Here is a 21,728-nt window from a genome sequence, read left to right as displayed (position 1 = left end):
GGCTGGTTGAAGAAGATGAGGGGCAAACACCCCGAGGTTTTGCTGAACAGTGGGCTAGAAGAATGGGTGAGGCATACCAAATAGCAAGTGAAAACAGCAAGCAGGCAAGTGCACGAGGCAAAGCCCAGTACGACCTTAAAGTCAGAGGTGTAGTGCTAAGACCCGGAGACAGGGTATTGGTCAGAAATCTTAGTGAGCGAGGAGGTCCGGGAAAACTCAGACCATACTGGGAGAAAAACATCTATGTGGTCACAGAACAAGTAGCTGACAACCCGGTGTATAAGGTGAGCCCTGAAAATGGAAGCAAGAAGGGAACACGCACTCTGCATCGAAACCTGCTGTTATTGGTAAATGACTTACCTGTGGAAACTCCATTGGATCCTGGGAAACCTGTGAAGCGTAAGCAAAACAGTCAAAGGGACAGAGAGACACAAGGCAAGGAGCTCGCTTACCATGCAGGAGAAGAGGCTGATTCGGATGAGAGTGATACTGGAGTGTTGGTTGAGGATTCCTGCTAGTTGGACAGAACCTAGAAGAGAGAATACTTACCTACCAAGTCCAGAACCAAATCAGGAGAATCTTCAGGTAGAAATGTTGTCACCAGTACCTGCCTGTGGAGAACAAGATCAAATGTCAGTGTCACTACAAGGGGAAGATATCTAAAGCAGTAGTCAGCCAATGGATGAAGCAGTTCACTGCTCCATATCCTCACCAAGGAGTGAAGACAGTGAAGTGGAAAGTCCACAGATGAATGATGCAAGGGACGATCCAGCAGAAGAAGACCCGATATTCATAAGACGATCTGCACGGGAACGAAAACCAAAGTTAATGTTCACATATGAGACACTAGGTCAACCCTCAGTACAACCCCAGAACACACTCAATTACATAGCAGCTTATACAGTCCCATACTTACCTGTGTGGACAACACCTTTGACACACTCCTTTCAGATATCACCTTACACTGACATGAACACATCCGGACCATTCACATATCCAATGCCAGTATATTGAAACAAATAGATGTGTTGAAGAGTTTAATTGTGTGAGTTTTTTTTGTAACTGGAGCCTATTTTATTTTGTTGGGGAGGATGTGACACCCTAAAGTATGTACACATTATGGGTATTGTGATTTTGAACGAACAAAGTTTGTTTTCTATACCCTGTTTTTCGTTTTATATATATTGAATATGTTAAATGTAATTGAAAGCTGAAAAACCACAAAGTTTAAAATACTGTCTGTTACATATATTTCTTATGTTCAATTTCATGGAGAGCTGAAAACTGCAACGTTTGAAATGTTGTGTATTGCTGAGAAGGATCGGGACTCTTATTTTGAAAATGAACTGAGGATTTGCGTGAAGGAGCAGTATCGCACAGGTGCTCTCACAATTGCTGGGGATTGTGTGAGACACAGACACGTTTGCTCCTGTCTCCTCATTTATTCCTGTTTTTACAGGGACTTTTTAATCTGCTCACACGGCCTTTTGCACGGGGCCTGTAACAAATACAATATTAAAATAGTTTTTTAAAGATTTTTATGTAATTTATTAGTACAAACTCTGTTTTGAAATGTTACTGCGAAATTTCTGAGCCCTTTCCTGTTTGCAGTGGTGATGGACAGGTTGATGGACGAGGTCAGGCAGGAGTCTCTGTGGACTATGATGTTTGTGGATGATCTTGTGATTTGTGGTGAGAGTAGGGAGCAGGTGGAGGAGAGCCTGGAGAAGTGAAGGTCTGTAGTGACCCCTAATGGGAGCACCCGAAAGAAGAGGTAGGATCTATAGTAATCCCCCGTTTCCGAAAGCGCCTGCGATAAACAGACGCCACACCCCAAAAAACGTCAAAAAAGAGGCGTCACAGCAGTCTTTACTTATTGTACTGTATTAACATTTTACTTCATTTTATAATTAATAATTATATTTTAATTAATACATTTTATTAGTTCAACATAAAACTTCATAAAAACTATTCTCTATAAGTGTTTTGGACTATGGTGCTCTCCGTGAGAGACTGGGAAAATCAGCCAAACTAATTAGTTATGTGACAAAGGCAATTCCGCGATAAAACGTGGTAAAGTGGGGGATTAAAGTGGGATATACATGGGATTACTGTGTGTGTGTGTGTGTGTGTGTGTGTGTGTGTGTATATATATATATATATATATATATAAAATACATTTATTTATTTAATTACTGTCTTACAGTTTTGTGTGTGTAGACAGTGTATGCAGACCCACAGTTTTGGCAGCTGGAGCTGTTCCCCAGTTAAGAAGAGGATATGGTGCGTGACGGCTCGGATGTGTCTGATTCTAGCGTGCTCCCTTCAGCGCTTCACTGTATGAAGTAGAGTTTCTGCTCATCATCACCGAGAACGTGAATCAGAAGCAGGATGTGAAGATCTCGCCTGCTGGAGCACTGGACGTCCCAAATCCTTTAAATCTCACTATATATACACTTCTCCAACATTTAAGTGTCCTGTAAACTAATCCAAACGTTAACCTGGTAACTGTACAATTTTGTCTAGGGTTCTACTGATCGTGATATTCTAATCACCATGATTGCGATGTAGGTCAAACTCATTGCCGGGGGTGTTGCTGCTGTCTGGCTAAGATTTACTTCAGCTCAGAAATGTGTGTATGGCAGTGAAAACTACAACCCATGTTCTCATGTGTATATCATGATGTAAGAGTAAGGGTACCAGGGGAACGCTTAAAGACTGTTGGAGCACAAAAACCAACACAGAAAGGTTCCAGATCAATGTAAATATATATACTGTATGAATGTGGCTTTTGGAATCTCCTCCTGGGTCCTCCTGGGTCAACCCGCCGCCTCTTCCTCCTGGGTTGACCCGCCGCCGCTTTCTCCTGGGTCCTCCTCCTCCTGGGTCGACCCGCCGCAGCCTCCTCCTGGGTCCTCCTCCTCTTGGGTCCTCCTGGGTCGAGCCGCCGCCGCCACCTCCTGGGTCCAGCCGCCGCCTCCTGGGTCCAGCCGCCGCCGCCGCCTCCTGGGTCCTCCTCCTCCTGGGTGGGTCAGTCCTCCTCCATCCACTCTCACAACTCACCCCCCCTATCTACTCTGACCCCTGCCCCGCCTATCTACTCTTACAACTCACCCCCCCCCGTCTACTCTGACTTCTGTTCTCCTATCTTTTCTACTTACCTCTTTTACTACTTCCCATATGAGAGGCAAGGCTCTTACCACTGAGCCACCAAGTCCTGCGTGAAACACCTCCTTTCTGAGCAGGGTTTATCTTCTGAAATAAAACTCGGGCGTTTCTTTGACACACTGTTAAAGCCGCCTCCTCCTCCTCCTGGGTCGACCCGCCGCCGCCTTTTCCTGGGTCCTCCTCCTCCTGGGTCGACCCGCCGCCACCTCCTCCTGGGTCCTCCTGGGTCGAGCCGCTGCCGCCGCCTCCTGGGTCCAGCCGCCGCCGCCGCCGCCTCCTCCTGGGTCCTCCTGGGTCGACCCGCCACCGCCGCCTCCTCCTCCTCCTGGGTCAACCCGCCACCGCCGCCTCCCCCTTCTGGGTCGACCCGCCGCCTTCACCTTCTCCTCCTGGGTCGACCCGCCGCCTCCTCCTTCTGGGTCCTCCTGGGTCGACCCGCCGCCTCCTCCTTCTGGGTCCTCCTGGGTTACTTATAATCTTATACTCCAGTAATCATGTTAGTTCTCACTCTCCAGTGTTCTGTATTGTTGAAAGATTTATGATCAAACTCTTGATGTCACCCAGATGAGGATGGGTTCCCCTTTTGAGTCTGGTTCCTCTCAAGGTTTCTTCCTCATAACATCTAAGGGAGTTTTTCCTTGCCACAGTCGCCACGGCTTGCTCATCAGGGACAAATGCACACCATTCACCATCACTGTTGATTTGTGTAAAGCTGCTTTGAGACAATGTCTGTTGTGAAAAGCGCTATACAAATAAACTTGACTTGACTTGACTTGGGTCGACCCGCCGCCTCCTGGGTCCTCCTGGGTCGAGCCGCCGCCTCCTGGGTCCTCCTCCTCCTGGGTGGGTCAGTCCTCCTCCATCCACTCTCATAACTCACCCCCCCCTATCTACTCTGACCCCTGCCCCGCCTATCTACTCTTACAACCCCCGTCTACTCTAACTTCTGTTCTCCTATCTTTTCTACTTACCTCTTTCACTACTTCCCATATGAGAGGCAAGGCTCTTACCACTGAGCCACCAAGTCCTGCGTGAAACACCTCCTTTCTGAGCAGGGTTTATCTTCTGAAATAAAACTCGGGCGTTTCTTTGACACACTGTTAATCATTGTGACATAACACATTACAAGCCTCAACCCCTTTTGGACTACCACCTGCTCCTCAGCAGCGTGTGCGTTTTGTGGTACTCTAAAAGGTTGTGTGTCTAAATAAATGTTTAATCAAATGCTCAGGAAATTCAGCTCTTGTGGCACTTTGCCTTAAACATAGATCTGTGTTTAATTATTATATATTTTTCTTTTTAGGAACAGACTCTGTCCCTCCAAAAGCTTGTTATATGGGAGTGGTAGCTCAGTAGTTAAGGTGCTGGGTTACTGATCGGAAGGCTGGGGGTTCAAGCCCCGGTATAGCCAAGCTTGAGCAAGGCTCTTAACCCTCTGTGCTTCAGGGGCTGCCACTGCACTCTGACCCTAGCTTCTGAGCAAGCTGGGATATGGGAAGGAAGAATTTCACTGTGCTGTAATGTCTATGTACCAAATAAAGTCTATTCTATAATAAACTCCAAATCAGAGCTATCAGACTGAAATGTACTATTCACTGAGTAGCTGCAGTTTTTCTAAAGACCGATTACCTTGAACAGATTCCAAAATCCACATTCATACAGTATATATGTTTACATCGATCTGGACTATTCCTCAGTGTTGGAGCATGAACCTGAAACAAGAAAAACATTACTGATAAGTGTGTTTGTGCTTTAACAGTCTCTTTACTCTTACCACACAATCATTAATTACAGAGAAGCCACTGCACCCAAGGCTGGGTGGGCCAGTTAATCATAAAACTAGCTCGCTAACAGGCTTGTTGGCTAGTGTACTAACAAGTGAAGGTCATAATTCATCTATCTATCATTATCTTACACCCCTTGTGAGGCATCACTAAACTAGATGGTCATAACACTTTGATCACTATTTCAAGGGAGGTTTATCAGATGAGCCCTTAAAGGAGATGAAAATTAGCGCTCGTGAGTGGAGGTCACTTACACGTCATTGACGGACAGAGAAATTAGTGATTTAATGCTTTAAAATATTGAGGAACATTTGATTTGTTATTAATGTCCTGAGAGAAGGCGATTTCTGGGTGATCATCTCTTCTTCTGGTTCTGCAAGTGTCCAGTAGTGAGACAGTGTTTAGGGTCTGACTCTAAAGGAACATGCTCCCCCTGGTGCAAGAGAACAGAATAGCAGTGGAAGTGAACAAGTGAGAAGCAATGTGAGGGAGAGGGAAGGAAAGAGAGAGAGGGTGGGAGAAAGTGGGAGGGAAAAAAAGAGAGGAAGGGAGAAAGAGAGAGTGAGCAGGGGAGAGTGTTTAACAAAAGAGGAGAGGTTTAACAAGACATTTATTGTAGCTTTACATAAACGGTTAGTTTTTCCCCTTTTGTTTTACCAATCTTTCACTTTACAAAAGAAGGTAAATATAAAAACATAACCAAGAGCCAGTCTCCCACCCACAATAACTCATTTCACCAATTCATCTTTGTAACACACACATAAAGCCAGATGGGCACACCACACCTTAGAGAACTGTTACCTTTAAACATCTCCTTCTGTGGAAGCCAGCTTTAGACCTTTGTTTTCCAAATTGCTAACTTTGCTGTTCCTAACAAGTCATTTAGCAAACACACTTTCCGTCTATTTGAATATCTATATTTACGTCCCCCAATAATCACTTGATCTGAAACCTCTTCTTCAAAACTCTGGAACCAGGAGTTGAGCAGTTTAAAAAAACCTTCTAGTCTTGGGACATCCTTGGTAGGACAATTGTGGTTATATTTATTTTCATTTAGACAATCGGGCTAACACCTTCTCAAGCAAACCCTCCCAATTTTTGGTTTGGAACTGATCGTTCAGAACACTCCCAAAACCTTTAACCCCTCCCTTCCCCATCTCAGACCACAGGGGGGTTGTGGGAGGCCAGCTCCATTCCATCACCCTATGAGAAGGAGAAAGAGTGCAATTGGACACTGGATCAGGAGGATAATGTGGATGTGTTATACACTGTACTGGAACATGTAGAAAAAGATGGTAAGGTTATTACAACTGGTCACACAGAAACAAACACCTTTGGAGTGTTACATGAGTGAGCAGTGTGAAGCAGTGCATGATGGAGCTCTCCCCACACACCGATAACAACATGTATGTATAATATATTAAAGTTTGAGTTGCTCTGAAAAAATTGGATGAATTTGATCAGACTGAAGTGGACTCTTACAATCAGTTACACAAAAAAAAACTTAACTTGTGACTGCAAAAATAATCTGAACTGCTGAATCAGGACACGTGAAGGCTGGGGAGATGTAAAGCGGTCGAACTCCAGCAGGTGAGACCTCCAAAACCTGCTTCTGATTCACACTCTCCTGATTAGGAGCCGAGACTCTACTACACACGCTGGAATCAGACACGACCGAGCCGTCACACACACATATATGCTGTATATATCAAACATCGGGCATAACATTGACATTATAACAGGTGGAGTGAATATAGTACTTATCTCCTCATCATGGCACCTTTTAGTGGGATATATCAGGCAGCACGTGGACATTTTGTCCTCAAAGTTGATGTGTTAGAAGAAGGAAAAATGGGAGCGAGTTTGATGAGGGCCAAATTGTCTCACAGCGTGAGGACTCGCCACTATAGCAACCGAATGTATGAATAAAATGCTTCTTACCTAAAACTTCTGCTAAAAATACACTACACTACACTATACTGACAACTACACTACATTAACACAACTACACTACACTAACACAACTACACTACACTAACAATTACACTAACACAACAATGACAACTGCACTATGCTAACAAACAAAAAGAAGAGAGAGTTGGAGGACAGACAGAGAGAATATGTGCATGTGTGTGTGTGTTACTAGGTTACAACATGAGGAAAATGACAGGGTGTTTTGCTCCAGAAAATCATCTCTGTCTTATCTCATCCAAACATACAATTGTTACCCTAAATCAGAGAACGGTCAGAGATGCCGTTTCCACCTCAAACACACCACCTGCCTGTCTCTCTACCACACCACCTGTCTCTGTCTCCACCACACCACCTGTCTTCGTCTCTACCACACCACTTGTCTCTGTCTCTACCACACCCCCTGTCTCTGTCTCTACCACACCCCCTGTCTCTCTTTCTACCACACCCCCTATCTCTCTCTCTACCACACCACCTATCTCTCTTAACCCCCACCATGTCTCTTTGTCTCCACCACAAAGCATTACCTGTCTTTGTCTTCACCACACTAGACCACCTGTCTCTCTCTCTCTCTACCACATCACCTGTACCTCTGTCTTCACCAGCCCATACCACCTGTTTAAGTCTCCAACACCTGTCTTGGAAGGTTGTTCAATAACTGTGTGGCTTTGTAAGAGAAATCTCTGCCCCGCACTGTAGTCTTCATTATTTGAGGTACCAACAAATAGCCTGCACCTTTTGATCTAAGTAGGTGTGGGGGATTATAATGGTACAGGAGTTCACTCAGATACTGCAGCGTGAGAGCGTTAAGTGCTTTATACGTCAGTAGTAGAATTTTATAATTAATGCGAGATTTAATTGGGAGCAGTGTAGACTGATTAAAACAGGGGTGATGTGGTAGATCTAGTGAGGACTCTTACTGCTGCATACTGGACTAACTGAAGCTTAATTATGCACGTTCTTAAACACCCAGACAGTAAAGCGTTACAGTAGTCTAATCTAGATGTTACAAAAGCATGAACTCTGCATCCTGTAACGACATCATATTTCTAATTCTAGCAATATTTCTAAGGTGAAGAAGGAGATCCTGGTGATATTATTTACGTGAGACTCAAAGAAAAAACTCGAGTCAATGATCACACCAAGGTCTTTGACTGCTGTACACACTGACAGAAAAACCAGCTGCTGTTGAGCGTGTACCCAGCTTTAAGTTCCTTGGAGTCCACATCTCCAAGGATCTCGCCTGGGTCTCCCGAACTCCTATCCTGATCAAGAAGGCACAACAGCGCCTGATTTTTCTGAGGAGACTTAAAAAGTCCCACCAGTGCTACAGGATAGTAGAGAACTTTTACTGTGCCATTGAGAGCATCCTCACTAACTGCATCTCAATGTGTACTGCTTTGAACCGTAAAACCCTTCAGAGGGTGGTGAAAACTGCCCAAACGATTCATCGGCACTCAGCTTACCATCTTGGAGGACATTCACAAGAAACGCTGACTGGAAAGGGCGAGGGGCATAACTGTATATTCCACCCATATTTATTCTGTATATACATACATCCATAATTGTACAAAACAATATCATGTGAGTATATTTTCTCCTGACATGTTTACCTTTGCACAATATATTGTATATTACTATATATACACACCATATATTATTACCTACTGCACCAAATTTCATTAACTTTGTTCATGTACCTTGCACAACAACAAAGTAGAATCTAATCTAATAACTTTATATAACTTAAGTTATACTATGATGCCTGCTATGCTTTTATGCATAAAGCAACAATATTTCTTCTGGCTTACCACCTCAACCAGTGGTGTCTATGTGCTATGAGGCTGAAATCATGACTGATACATTTCATAAATGTTATTCCTAAGCAAAACTGCTGTTCTACAACTTTTTCCACGTCTCTGTCCCCATCACCTGTCTCTCTGTCTACACCACCTGTTGCTCCATCTTCACACCACACGTCTCCTCGACACCACCACCGTTGTTCTTTCTGTCTCCAACCCCACCACACCTGTCTCCACCCCACATGTCTCTGCCTCCTCCACAGCACCAGTCCCTCTGTGTTCAGATGCTACCACATATTTGCAGTATAAATGGCTACTGGACTTCACTTCATTACAAAACCAACATACACCCTCTTAGTGATTCAGAAGTGAGGGAGAGACAATGAAACAAAATCCATCTGGAAAAAGCCCTGCACTGGACTCATTTCTGCATCCGCATGTGTTCTGGTTCAGTCAACATGACGGCTGCACGGAAATGGAGGTGTGGTCCGGTTACGTCTGAAAGAGAGTTCACTTTTACTCAAACGACACCACCGCTTACTAAGATCCGACATGTCTGGTGTTAAAACAATCTGTTTATGCAAACCCCTATTTTAACACTTTATAGCAACACTGGAAAAACAACACTGGCAAATTTACTGCTGTGTAAAAAAAATAACCTCTGAATAATTCAGTTAAAAAAATACATAAAAAATGTAAACTCATTTACAGTTTAAAACTGTGCACTCTCCAGAATAATTATGCACTAAATAAAATGTCCCATAGATTTTACTGTGAATTACCATAAGAAAGAGTGACATTTTTTAACAATTAAACAAAGAAAATCCGCTAATTAAAGTAAAATAAAGAAAATTGGCAGCTGTGATTACCAAAATTATTGTGTAAAAAATATATGAACATTTACAAAATACTTGAAAAACTTTGTGTTACGTCCCATTGGATCTTCGTGTGTGTGGGTGTTTGTCTCTCTCTATTGGTTCACCTTCCTGTCAATTTCTCAAGGTTCCGCCCTCTTTGAAATGCTATTGGCTAGGGAGATAATCAACGTGTGTGACCTGACTGCACCTGTGGCCAATCCAGTCAACTGTTGGGGTTTAAAAAGAGGACTGCAGGAACGTTGGAGAGAGCACCATGAGCACCATTTGTTTTGCATTGGTGTGTTTGAAGCATTGCTTGTTTATTGGTTGTACTACAATTGTTGAATCGTTGACTGTTATCTTGCTTGTTTTTGAGTGGTTATATTCCGACAACAACCTTTGTGTTTTCCCCAGGAGTGTTGGGCAGGTAGTATGTCACGTGACTTACATCTTGCAACACGTAGGTGATACTATGTATAGAGACACTAGCTAGGAGTGTGCGCTACTTCTGTATTTTTGTTAGTTTAGAGTAGGTAAGCTAGGGCGTGTAGAGGCGCCTGAAAACTGTTTTGTTTAGAGTTAGGTTAGTGGTTTATAACTGAGGTAGTTGGGTTGGTTTTGTTGTGTTCTTTTCTTTAGCGCCACTCTCCGCCTCTCTCTCCTGTGGGATTATTTAATAAGCCTTTGGATTTTGATTAGTGTAAATATTATATATACTTTGCCATTCCCTCCTGTTCCTCTTTGTTTGAATAAATCCTTTTATATTATACTTGGTTTACGTGTCCTTTTCCCTGGCCCATTCACAGAATGGATCACAGTATGAATGTTACAGCTTCAACCCTAGACATATAAAAAGAAGTCGTAACACTTTGCAAAGTAAATTCTAAGCACATTTAAACTGCACCACCTTATTGACCTTGGTGTTTATGAGAAATGTTAAAAACTGTAACTAAAAAATCTAAATGAAAAGTAGATATGCCTCAAAAGAGAAAGTTTACTTTACACACAATACAAAAAAAAGAGAGCATGTGACGGATGGGTTATCTAATCCAGAGATGAAAGAAAGTGAAATGAGAAAAAAAAAATACAGAAAAAAAAGGTTATGAAAAAGAGAGTTTCTATGAGGAAAACGTTTTTTATATATATATATATATATATATATATATATATATATATATATATATATACTTTAAGAATGACTGCATTTCTTTATTATAAAATAAATATACCAATATATACAAGCAGGCTGTTCAAAATGAGGTACAGAAATGCTAATCAGAAAAATAAGAGCAATAAACCTCTGTAACAGCTGTATACAAACCGAATCTTTAACACTATTATCTGAAAAATTTACTTGCCTCTTAATCTTGATTAACTGGCCATAAAAACGGAAAGCATCCCTCGAACTGAAGGTCATGTGACAGAAATTTGACTTAAATCAGTCCATATTCAGACATCACAAAAATCATGATCTGAAAGTTCCTATAACATGGTAAGGACTCGTGGGTTCACCTGAAGATGGCCGGTGTTTGTTTTCACCACTTTGGTGCCCTTCTATTTGTTTGATGAAGTAAAAACACCTTAAAAAAAAGAAGAAAACGAGTGACTTAATAAATCATGAAGCTTCTTTATGAGAGAAAAGAACTGGATAATCTTTAATTAATAACTAATATGAATTCATTTATTAACAAAGGGAAATAAATGCTATAAAATACATTATTGGTAGATTGTTCATGTTAATGCATTACGTAACTGATTATTGCAAAGTATTAAACTAATAAAAGGAGAATAATTTTACAACAAGGCCTCGTTAGTTGTTACTTAACACGAACAAACTCTAAAAATGTATTCATTTTACAGCATTTATTAACTTTTGTTAATGTTAGTATTAAAAATACAATTGTTCATTGTTCGCTTTAGTTCACGGTGCATTAGATAATGCTAACAATGTTTTGAAATGTCGAACTAAATTTAGAAATGTATATTGATTCATAAATGCTATCGTAGCATTATTGATTGTTAGTTAGATTGTTAGCGTAGTTAACTAATGTTCACAGGCGATATCTTATTGGGAAGTCATATTACTGAAAGTGTTCAAAAGAGTAAATAAAAGTTAAATAAACGGTAAATAAAAACATTATTTGTTTTTATATTGGTAACATCAGACAGAAGGCTGTAATGAAGGTCAAGTACAACGTTCCGATCCACACAAAATAAACCGCTCTGAAAAAACAAGAGTGACCTAAAAAGTACAAAGAATAAACAAAATTATAAAATATATTTCAAAAAATTAATAAATAACAGAAACAAAATTTTTGAATTATTCCTTTACTAGTCCCATGCGATTTTGAAGACCAGGACAAGACACTCGGACGGGAATAACAGAACAGCATTTTTGTTTTCACTGCATGTTTTATGGTGAACCATGAAGCTTCTGAAATTGACTTTACACTAACTCAGCTAAATAAACAAAAAAAAAAACACGGCAATGGGTGTCGAGATGTGGTGGATAAAGTTATTTTCTTGCAGCGAAAACGCTTTAAAACCATAAGAAAAATCACCCTAACTGCTAATGTGTTCTCTGATGTAGGCTGGTTCTACAGATCTCTTTATTTTATGTTCAGACTGTTTACTTAATAATCCTAAACAGCTAACAAGAGACATCACAAAGTCTTTGCTAGCATTAGCACAACCAAAGTGGTGCTGCAACTAACGATTATTTTGATAATCGTTTAATCGGCTGATCTTTTTTTAGTTGATTGATTCATCTTTTTTTTTTATTTACAAAAAGATGAAATAAGCCGTTTTGCTTATTATAACTATCGAGAACCCTGAATCTTGGTATTTATGTTTAAAAATTTACTTTTAAAAATTCAAAAGCCATATACAGAAGCGCCCCACTTTACGAACTTTCGCGGATTCGACCAAACCTGTCCTCAAAGTGAAATTTGTTCGGAGATGAAAACATTCGGCGACCGTAATGAGTCCACATGATGTGCACTGGACTCGGACCAATAAATTTTTTATTATGAATTTTTATTTTGTTTTATTACTTAATGCAAAATATTGCATACAGTATTCTGATTATTTTTATTTGTTTTTGTATCCTTTAATGTTTATTTGATAGTTTTTATAGCTCTTACATCATTAGGATGAACGGTCGTTCGGAATGTAACTTGTTCGTAAGGTGGGGAGCGTCTGTATCGAGATTAATTGAGACATTTGAAAATGTATAGTGGCTGCTTGTTGGGGAGTAAACAGGGGATTTCTCCTTTGAACAAATTCACTCATGCTGGGTTGTTGCTTTCTGTAAAAAAAAAGAAAAAAAAGTATTTGAGTTTGCAAGGTGTAAATTGTGCAAATCAACATTTGTATTGTTTTTAATGATAACTGCAGATGGCAAGTTGACAACCATGGTTAAAAACATTTTATTTTATATATATATATATATATATATATATATATATATATATATATATATATATATATATATATATATATATATATATATATATATATATATATATAAAATATACAATAAGCTTATTCCTCTTTCGGCTGCTGCCAATAGGGGTCGCCACAGCTCAATAGATAATAAATAATGAATAAAATTGTGTATAATAATTAAACTATATAAACACATAAATTGAATATAGAAACATTGAAAACAAGCATTTAAACGTAGTAAAATCGCAGTAAATCACGTTTTAAAAACATACAACACATTTAGAACATACCGCGCCGTCGCGGAATTATGACCTCGACCTGGGGTTTTCCTCGGCCAACACAATTGTCTGAGTGTAAAAGTTCTCTGAGCATAAGTTCTATTGGTCCGTGTATCTTCTGGTCGTTCAGTTTTCGCTTTAGAAAGAGAAAATTAAATATTTGTATTTTCTTCTAATACTCCAGAACACGTCTCGAGTCTCCTGCCCGATTCCCGAGTTGTTCGGTTTAACGTTAATGTACATTTTTTTTTACAAACACTAAAATTAAGTTACAACCAAATAATGAAATTGTATAATTTGTGTTTTGAAGGAAATAGTAATAAATTATTTCTTATGTCTTTTATCGTCTTTTTTGAGTCAAATAGTTTAAGTTTATCTTTATAGACAAAATGTTTCCAAGTCTTTTTTAATGTCAGGATGGCCGAGCGGTCTAAGGCGCTGCGTTCAGGTCGCAGTCTCCTCTGGAGGCGTGGGTTCGAATCCCACTTCTGACAATAGTTTTTCTCCTTAAAAAAAATACAAAATTATATATTACAGTCCTGTATACTGCATCAGATAACCTGCCTTTCACAATCACTCCATCTGAATCCAGTTGAAACACTTAAAACATCTGGGGACTGTTCAAGATTTTTGGAAAACCGTTTCAGGTGATGAACTCAAAGAGTGTAAAGCTTTCATTAAAGCTTAAGGTGGCTAAGTTGAGGAATTGATAATATAAAACATATTCTGGGTTATTTAACACGTTTTTGGTAGATAAACATTTTCATGTAATCAAAACTGTTAATACAATGATAATAATACAATGATGAAAATAACAAAAAAACGCTGTGTGTCCAAACTATTGGCTGGTCCTGTATAAACAAACACAATAGAGCACTTGAGTGTGTTACAAAAATGATAACAATGAAAACTATTTAAATTAATTTACATTTCTCTGCTATTTTCTTGAAAAGTGACTAAACTGACATCAGCAAATGTTACGTAGCACACAACCATACACAGTACAATATGCAGTGAAATGCTTTGAACCACTTCTCTGTGACATTAAAATAAAATAAAAAAAACAAAGCTAGGAAATGATAGCAATTGTAGTGTAGAATACAAATAAAAGAAAATGAAAACTAATAAAATATCTTTTTACAATTTAATTTATTATAATTATGATTTGCTGAAATTCTATTGCTTTAAAACTTTGCGGTATTAGAATTTCAAATTTACACTTCTTTGACTAATGATAAAAGATGAATCAATACAAATATTTTGCAGGACTGGGTGCCTTAAAACATGTTTAGGTTAAATAAAGATAAAAATTGGAGTTTTCGTTTTTCGTAATCCTTATATGAATCTATTGTCTAGATCGTGAGCATTATTTTTGATTCTCAGTTAAACCGATAAATACAAGAATTAAGATATTTTTTAATTGAGACAGACTTATTGGGTGGCCCCCCTTCCAGATAAAAGTAATAAAAAACTAAATGAATTAAGAAATTTGATTCATCGCAGTTAGACGATAGGATACTTGCTAATCCGTTGCGAATATAATACACGAGTCTCACACATCCATACAACTCACATTCCACCATTACAAAGAAATCTATAATAATAATAATAATAATAATAGTAGTAATAATAATAATAATAATAATAATAATAATAATAACCACAAAGTGGTGATTTGGAGCCCTCTAGCGTTCTTGTTGGCACACATACCTGGAATACTCAGCCTTCCTGTAACGCCGCTGCTCAGTGGAGATCTCTGAGGTCTTCTAGTCAGGGATTTTTGGATTTTCTAGTACCAAGACTGAGGTGAAGAAAGGACTGAGTGGGCTTTTGCTGTAAACATAGAACGGACTTTTCTTTGGGATCAGACTGTCCGATTCTGCAGCCTTGTCTAAGAGATATCTCATTTGTATGTGTTTTGTTGTATAGTGTGTTACTGTGACTGTATGTTGTCTTGTCACTTATTATATGGTGTAAACTCCTCCTTTTCTGAAGATGTCTAAAAACTTGAAGTTACAGTGACTATTAGAAAAGCACTGTAAAAGCACTGGAGACTCCTTCCATACATGTTGCATAATCTTCAGCATTTTAAGTGTACTTCAAAAATTGTAAACAAGTCTGGTTATGCTTTTTCCTGGGAAACAAGCGATTGCTATGGAAATAATAACGTACAAGATTTGGCCAAAAGTTTGTAGACACCTGACCATAAGATTGACCTGACCATAAGACATCCCAGTCCACATTCAATCTCCATTTCCTTTTATAGTAAGCTCCACTCTTCTTGGAAAATGTTTCACTAGATTTTTTTGGAGATTTAGTGAAGATTCATGTATCCACAAGGGTGGATACATTCAGGAACGAATGTAGGTGAGATGAGAAGGCGTGGAGGTGCAGTCAGTGTTCACATTCTTCCCATACGGATGTATTAGTGTATCTGATATACAGTAAAAACCTTAAAATTTGTAAAACATAATGAAAATCATTTAAATATGAGATGATCTGATATCTACCAAGCTTCAAAATCACTCTGTGCTGAATTGCGGTGTTTTATACATTCTAGCTTGCAGATCTTATGAATAATGCAGTATTCAACATATCTCAGACTACTGTCTGATACTGTTTTCCAGCTAGTTTTTTTACTCATTACACATTTTGCTTTGCGTATCAAAGTAAACCTCTCAAAAAAATACTTCGACTGATTCCTCACGGTAACCATGGCAACCGTTTTTTTTGTTGTTGTTTGCAAATACTTTCAGTTTCGCAATGCAGCTGGACATCAGATTGAAATTTTCATTCCAGTGCAACAATGAAAGCAAACGATTTCGATTCCGTTTGTTCGTTTTCGTTTCTTGTATTAGAAGAACCTCGTCGTGAAGTTATGAATCCTGTGATTATTTATTAATGGATGAACAGTTGTTGCTGAGGTTTCTGCAGAATCAAACCTGCTGAATGAGGGAAATATAAAGGAATCGTATACGAACACATTCCACATTTCCACATTATTATTAATATTTTTTTATAATATCAGACTGCAGTGTTTCTTACTTCCTCAGAGTCCAACTTAAAAAAAACAGCAGATGCTTTCAAATGGCTGATATTTAAGTTATGATCCTCGGCTCATGTTACTGAATTTGCTCCTGTCATTTATATCACAGCTTCAGACAAGAAAAAAAACGAGTATTTCAAGTTGTCTAAGTTTCCTTTATGTCACCAAGTTCTACTTCGGCCTGTTCAGTTTCTTCACACAGAAGATCAGAAGATCAGATTTCTGGCTGCTCAGAAATCACAATTAGGACATTCAAACACATTCATTACTACAGAGGCAGAGGTAAGTGTTCGCTCTTTAGCATGACAATGCTGGGTTATTGATGTGTGTGTGTGTGTGTGTGTGTGCGTGTGTGTGTGTGTGTTCGCAAATTCACAAACGTTTCTTTCCATCTTTTATTTTCTGTTCACTGATAATTAAACACCACAAACACTTGACTTCATGTAGTTCTGAGATGTTCGGTGACGCTCCTGAAGGAACAGTGTTTTGTGTGACAGCTTTGTACGAAGGAGAATGACTGCTGTGAAGCCACGTTACTTAACATGACTTGAGTTGATGTTCCTCCATCGCGTTTTCTCCAACCTGTTAGTTTAATGAGCCTCCAGCAACTGTAAAATTCACTCTTTTTCACATTTTGATCATGCGTAGTTGGATTTTTAGAAACATCACCCCGTGACCTTCACACGGCATCCTGCTGTGAAGATGAACCTCGTCCTCCATGGATGGAAGTGTAGAAATGACAAAAATCCACCGTGTTGCTCTTTAGTGCTGCTCTGATCTCGACAGGGTCTGGATATTGTAATCGTTACTCATGTGTTTAGCAGATGTTCGTCCACGTCTGTTCATTGGTTTTGTTTTGGTGTGCAGTCACGTGGGCTGATAAAAACTCAGCAGAGTGTTTAAAGAAATGTCTTTTTTCTACAATGGAAAAATGACAGTAAAAAACAAAACTGTGACACTTTTCACCAAAATTAGGATTCACAAATGTTTTTTCAGTGGATTCCTAATTCGTTCTCGCAAATCTGATCTTCTCCTCTGGCTAATTTTGTTTTCTTCTTGTGATCTGTCACTTACCCAATCCAACACCATGCAGTGAAAATATTTCAAGCGTTTCTGATACAGTAAAGCGTTAAAACATGCGTGCAAATATTTGTGCAGTATGTGCAAAAAGAAACAGCAGAAGAAGAAGGACGTTTTGAGGTTTGTGTTCCTTGGTGTCCTCCTGGTCGAGGGTCTGAATGTCCTGGAGGAAGAAGAAGCGCCTTAATATTCTCTGCATGTCCTGACAGCAACTGAGAGAACAGTCCACTGGCGGAGGTCTTTCTTTATCTTCCTGGCTGTTGGTCCAGCACGGCTCGCTGTAGATAAAGATCAGCTGATCTCACCACCTTTTGGAGAGCATCTCCTGCTTTGTGCTCTTTTATCTATATATATTTACAATTTAATACAGTGGAACCCGGTTATGTCGATGTCCTAGGGGGTCGCCAAAAAGCATCGAGGTAACCGATGATCGAGATAAACGAAAATCAAAATGGCGGCAGTATATTGACGTGCTTGAAATTTCTTTATGTACATGATGTGCGTTAATAAATGAGATTGTGCATGCACGTGTTTTTGAAGGGTTTTTACACAACAGCGTTGCTGCGATTTGTTTGATGAAGGCATGCTATAAAAATACATACACTACATGTTTATCTGTCAGGAATCCACCTGCCACGCCCCCTTCGGCCCCCTTCAGCGTGTCAGGTGCTTTCTCGGCCGCTTTCTCTGAAGCTCTGCTTCAATCGCGCACATATGGTGCTCGTTTATCATCATCACCAGCTCCTATTTAAACTTCCACACTCTCACCGTCCGTTATTGTTGGTATATGTTGGTTCACTGCGGTCGTTGTTATCGCGCATGCGTATCCCGGTACGTGCCTTCCCACCGGCACTCTCTCAACGGCTGCTCTTTTCTTCCCAAAGCCACGCCGCACCCCTACTAACACTACGAACACTAGCACTAACTAACAGCAGAGATTCACCAGTATACAATACAACACCTGGAGCAGCTGTAAGGCTTGATTTTTCCGCCACTTCCGCGAGTTCTTCTGCGGCTACACCGAGATAACCGACATTAAATGGCAAATTTTTCCCCACTTGTGCTCGAGATACAACCGATAAAAAATGCTTAGAAAAAGCGAGAATTTGGCGGTTCCACTTTAAAAACGTCGACGAGGTAACCGAGGGCGAGATAACCGGGTTCCACTGTATTTATATGTTGTTTAAAGAATTTTTTTGTGTTGCCTTATGGATACGTTTTCACTGATTTTGATGACACGTGTATTACAATAGAGAACAGTTGCTTTATTGGGAAGCTGCCATTTAATTATACCTCATTATGTCATTCTGTTAACATACTACATGTGAAATAATGGCTGTGTATGAGACGTGTGTTTCCCTGTTCACATCAACTCACATTCTGAACATAAAACAAGTTCCATCACATATGTAGAGCATAAACGCAAATTAGTCTCACGCATGTAAGTTGGACTCCGTCTTACATTCTTCTACATCATAACATTTCAGTGGGTTTATTGCACGTCTTGTGTCACATGGCTTTAATTGTCTTTCCAACCATGTACAATGGAGTACAAAATGAAACCAAATGGCATTCCTCCAGGGCTGATACGCTACACAAAAATATCTAAATGAACACAAAACTAGTTAGAGCAAACCGAATAATATACAGGACAGATCAATGTGCACATGATTTATCAACAGAATAATAAATACTGTCCATGTAAACATTTGATGTTTTATTTGTGATGTTTCTTGTTTAAAACGTTTGAGTTTTGGACAAAGCGAGGCAATGCGTTCGGACAATCGAAAATATAAACCATATTATGGGTTTACTACAGAATTCCATACGTGCACTTAGTTCAAAACACTATTAATGTACAGTTCAAGAAAAAAAAAAAAAAACACTGAAGGAGAAGGCGTGTCCAAATGAAATAAACATTTTTCAAATTAAAATGCAGAATAAAACAATATTTGCTAAAGGGAGGAAATATTCAGCAATTATTGCAATATTTGCTGAATATTATGATGGTGTCTTTTCTCTATCGCACCTCCATTACAGGATTTCTAGCACATTTATTTTCATTGTTTATTATATCAGACAGCAGCATTTCTGCATTTATCAGACTGAAAATCCAGAAAAGAACATAACAATTTAATAAAAGTGCGTGAGAAATGAGTGTATCGCTGATGCCTGAATGAGTGGTGAAATACAGACCTGCATCACAGCAAAACAATAAAAACAATACAAAAAACAGGTGCGGTGAAGCTTAAATGCAAAACACATCAACAAATTCGAAAACACAACAACAATTCAGACAAACCGGAAAAGGAAGGTATAGTGTGTGTTATTTTCTTATCTTTAAAGGCGCACTATTCAAAATTAAAAAAAAGTTTAATGGAGAACTTTACACATGTACAAGAAACAAAGTTATAAGATTTCATACTTCCCGTATATCTTGAATGACAGGCATCTCGTCCAATGATCAGTAAGCGTTTTATTTGCAAACTATACCTCCGTTTTCCACTTTGTCTGAATTGTCGTTGTGTTTTCAGATTTGTTATTTTGTTATTGTTTTTGTTTTATTTTGTTTTCGGATTTGTTATTTTGTTTTTGTGTTTTTATATTTTGTTTTCAGATTTGTTATTTTGTTTTCAGATTTTTGTTATTTTGTTTTCGGATTTGTTATTTTGTTTTATTTTGTTTTCGGATTTGTGATTTTGTTTTTGTTCATGTTTTTTGCACTTCTTGACCACCGTATTTAAGAACATGATACATGCAATAAAATGCCTGATATTTCAAATATGTTCTTCTGGTCAGGTCTCTGCATCTGCTGCTGTTATTTATATAATTGACCTACAGGACGAGTATTTCAGGTCTCCTTTGTTTCCTTCCCGCCAGTGTTGCGCCGTGTTTTCACTACAGGCACACAATAAGATCAAATCCTAATTAAATCTGCAAAACAAGGAAATACACATGTTAGAAAATGTTTTTAAAATGTAATCAAACTAATTTTCGTGCTTTAAATATATAATTATTGTAATTTTTGCGGTGAGAGAAGAGTCTCCTAGTGATGTTATCTACACGCGAATCAGTAATCAAGATGAAAGTGAAATTACTGTGAAATCAGAGAGCTGCTTGTTTGTAGTCGTAAAGTTAAATAGAAGGAAGTCATAGTTTTAGTCATGAAGCAAGATTAGGCAGTGTCAGGAACATGGGAGTGGCGCCTTAACAATCTACCAACAATGACTTGTACAACTCGCATTGTGTTTAGTTTTTTGTTTGGCTGTTAAAAAAGTTAAGTTAGACATGGAAACATTCAGGGTTTGTGTGTTAAGTATTAACAAAAAAAGAAAAAAGAAAAAAAAGACACAACAACCTTTCAAAAGGTCAGGAAGATTTCTAAAGCTATTAAAAACTCAATTTGTGCTGAATTAATAATAATTAAAAAAATAATAATAAAAAAAGATGAATATATATATATATTCTTTTTTATTATTAATATTAATTTTTTCCCCCTTTTATATGAATTCATATTTTTTTCTAAATTGACAGGTAGGTAAAGATTATATTTCATATCCTGTGGTTTGATATTTTTCTTCTTTAGTGTAGGGCACTACTGAAATTCAAGGGAAGAACTTAAATTCTTATCTTCAACGTGCTTCCATAAACATCACAGTAATATAAATCCTGCATAAAATAGCAACCCTGCATTTTGGACTTATTCTGGGAAAATGATCATTGCACTCCCTCGCTTTACCCCTGCACAAACTACAATTAATATCTTGATTTATCATTATTTTATTATTGATACTTTTTTTTTTTTTTTTTTTACTATTTCCTAGTTTTGATGTTGGGATGTTTTTTTCATATTCCTGTTGTAGCAGCACACCGTGACAAATTCCTTGTACATGCAACCCATAAAACCTGGCAATCGATCTATCGATCTATCGATCTATCGATCTATCTATCTATCTATCTATCTATCTATCTATCTATCTATCTATCTATCTGTTTATACACACAATCCTAGTAACATTTTAAGATCACGTTATATTCAGCTGATTTACTTTTACAGGTGTAGAGATGAAGCCCATGCTGATCCTGATACTTTTCATAGGTTCGAATATTCACTTGTTCCATACAGTTTTTTTTTAAAGAGAATTTTTTGTAATTCCACAAAATAAAATATTCTTCTTGATTGTCATGTTTGTAAGGACTACTGGGATCATCATCTGATCACAACCAACTCTTAGTTCATGGCTGGAGAAGAACTGACAGTGGGTTTGTTGTCCCAGGTAAAAAAAAAAAAAAAG

At 38.6% G+C, this 21,728-nt stretch overlaps 2 long non-coding RNA genes and 1 other non-coding gene across 3 annotated transcripts; 2 read left to right on the top strand and 1 right to left on the bottom strand.

Annotated features, from left to right (window-relative positions):
* Nucleotides 1–1,591: 1,591 nt before the first annotated feature.
* Nucleotides 1,592–4,737, top strand: LOC124381144. The gene is made up of 3 exons (XR_006924803.1): nt 1,592–1,774; nt 2,207–3,026; nt 4,472–4,737. It is a non-coding gene; the product is annotated as an uncharacterized LOC124381144 (long non-coding RNA).
* Nucleotides 4,738–11,066: 6,329 nt separating this feature from the next.
* LOC124381589 lies at nt 11,067–13,657 on the bottom strand. The gene is made up of 3 exons (XR_006924884.1): nt 13,320–13,657; nt 12,726–12,889; nt 11,067–11,162 (listed from the first exon to the last, which is right to left on the bottom strand). It is a non-coding gene; the product is annotated as an uncharacterized LOC124381589 (long non-coding RNA).
* A 61-nt stretch (nt 13,658–13,718) lies between these two features.
* On the top strand, nt 13,719–13,801 carry trnal-cag. The gene has a single exon. It is a non-coding gene; the product is annotated as a tRNA-Leu (tRNA).
* The last annotated feature ends 7,927 nt before the right edge of the window (nt 13,802–21,728 follow it).

The sequence above is a fragment of the Silurus meridionalis genome, chromosome 28 (genome assembly GCF_014805685.1).
Source record: "Silurus meridionalis isolate SWU-2019-XX chromosome 28, ASM1480568v1, whole genome shotgun sequence".
Classification (NCBI taxonomy): domain Eukaryota; kingdom Metazoa; phylum Chordata; class Actinopteri; order Siluriformes; family Siluridae; genus Silurus; species Silurus meridionalis.
The sequence above is the reverse complement of the archived record's forward strand: the minus strand, read 5'-3'. Positions and strand labels throughout refer to the sequence as shown.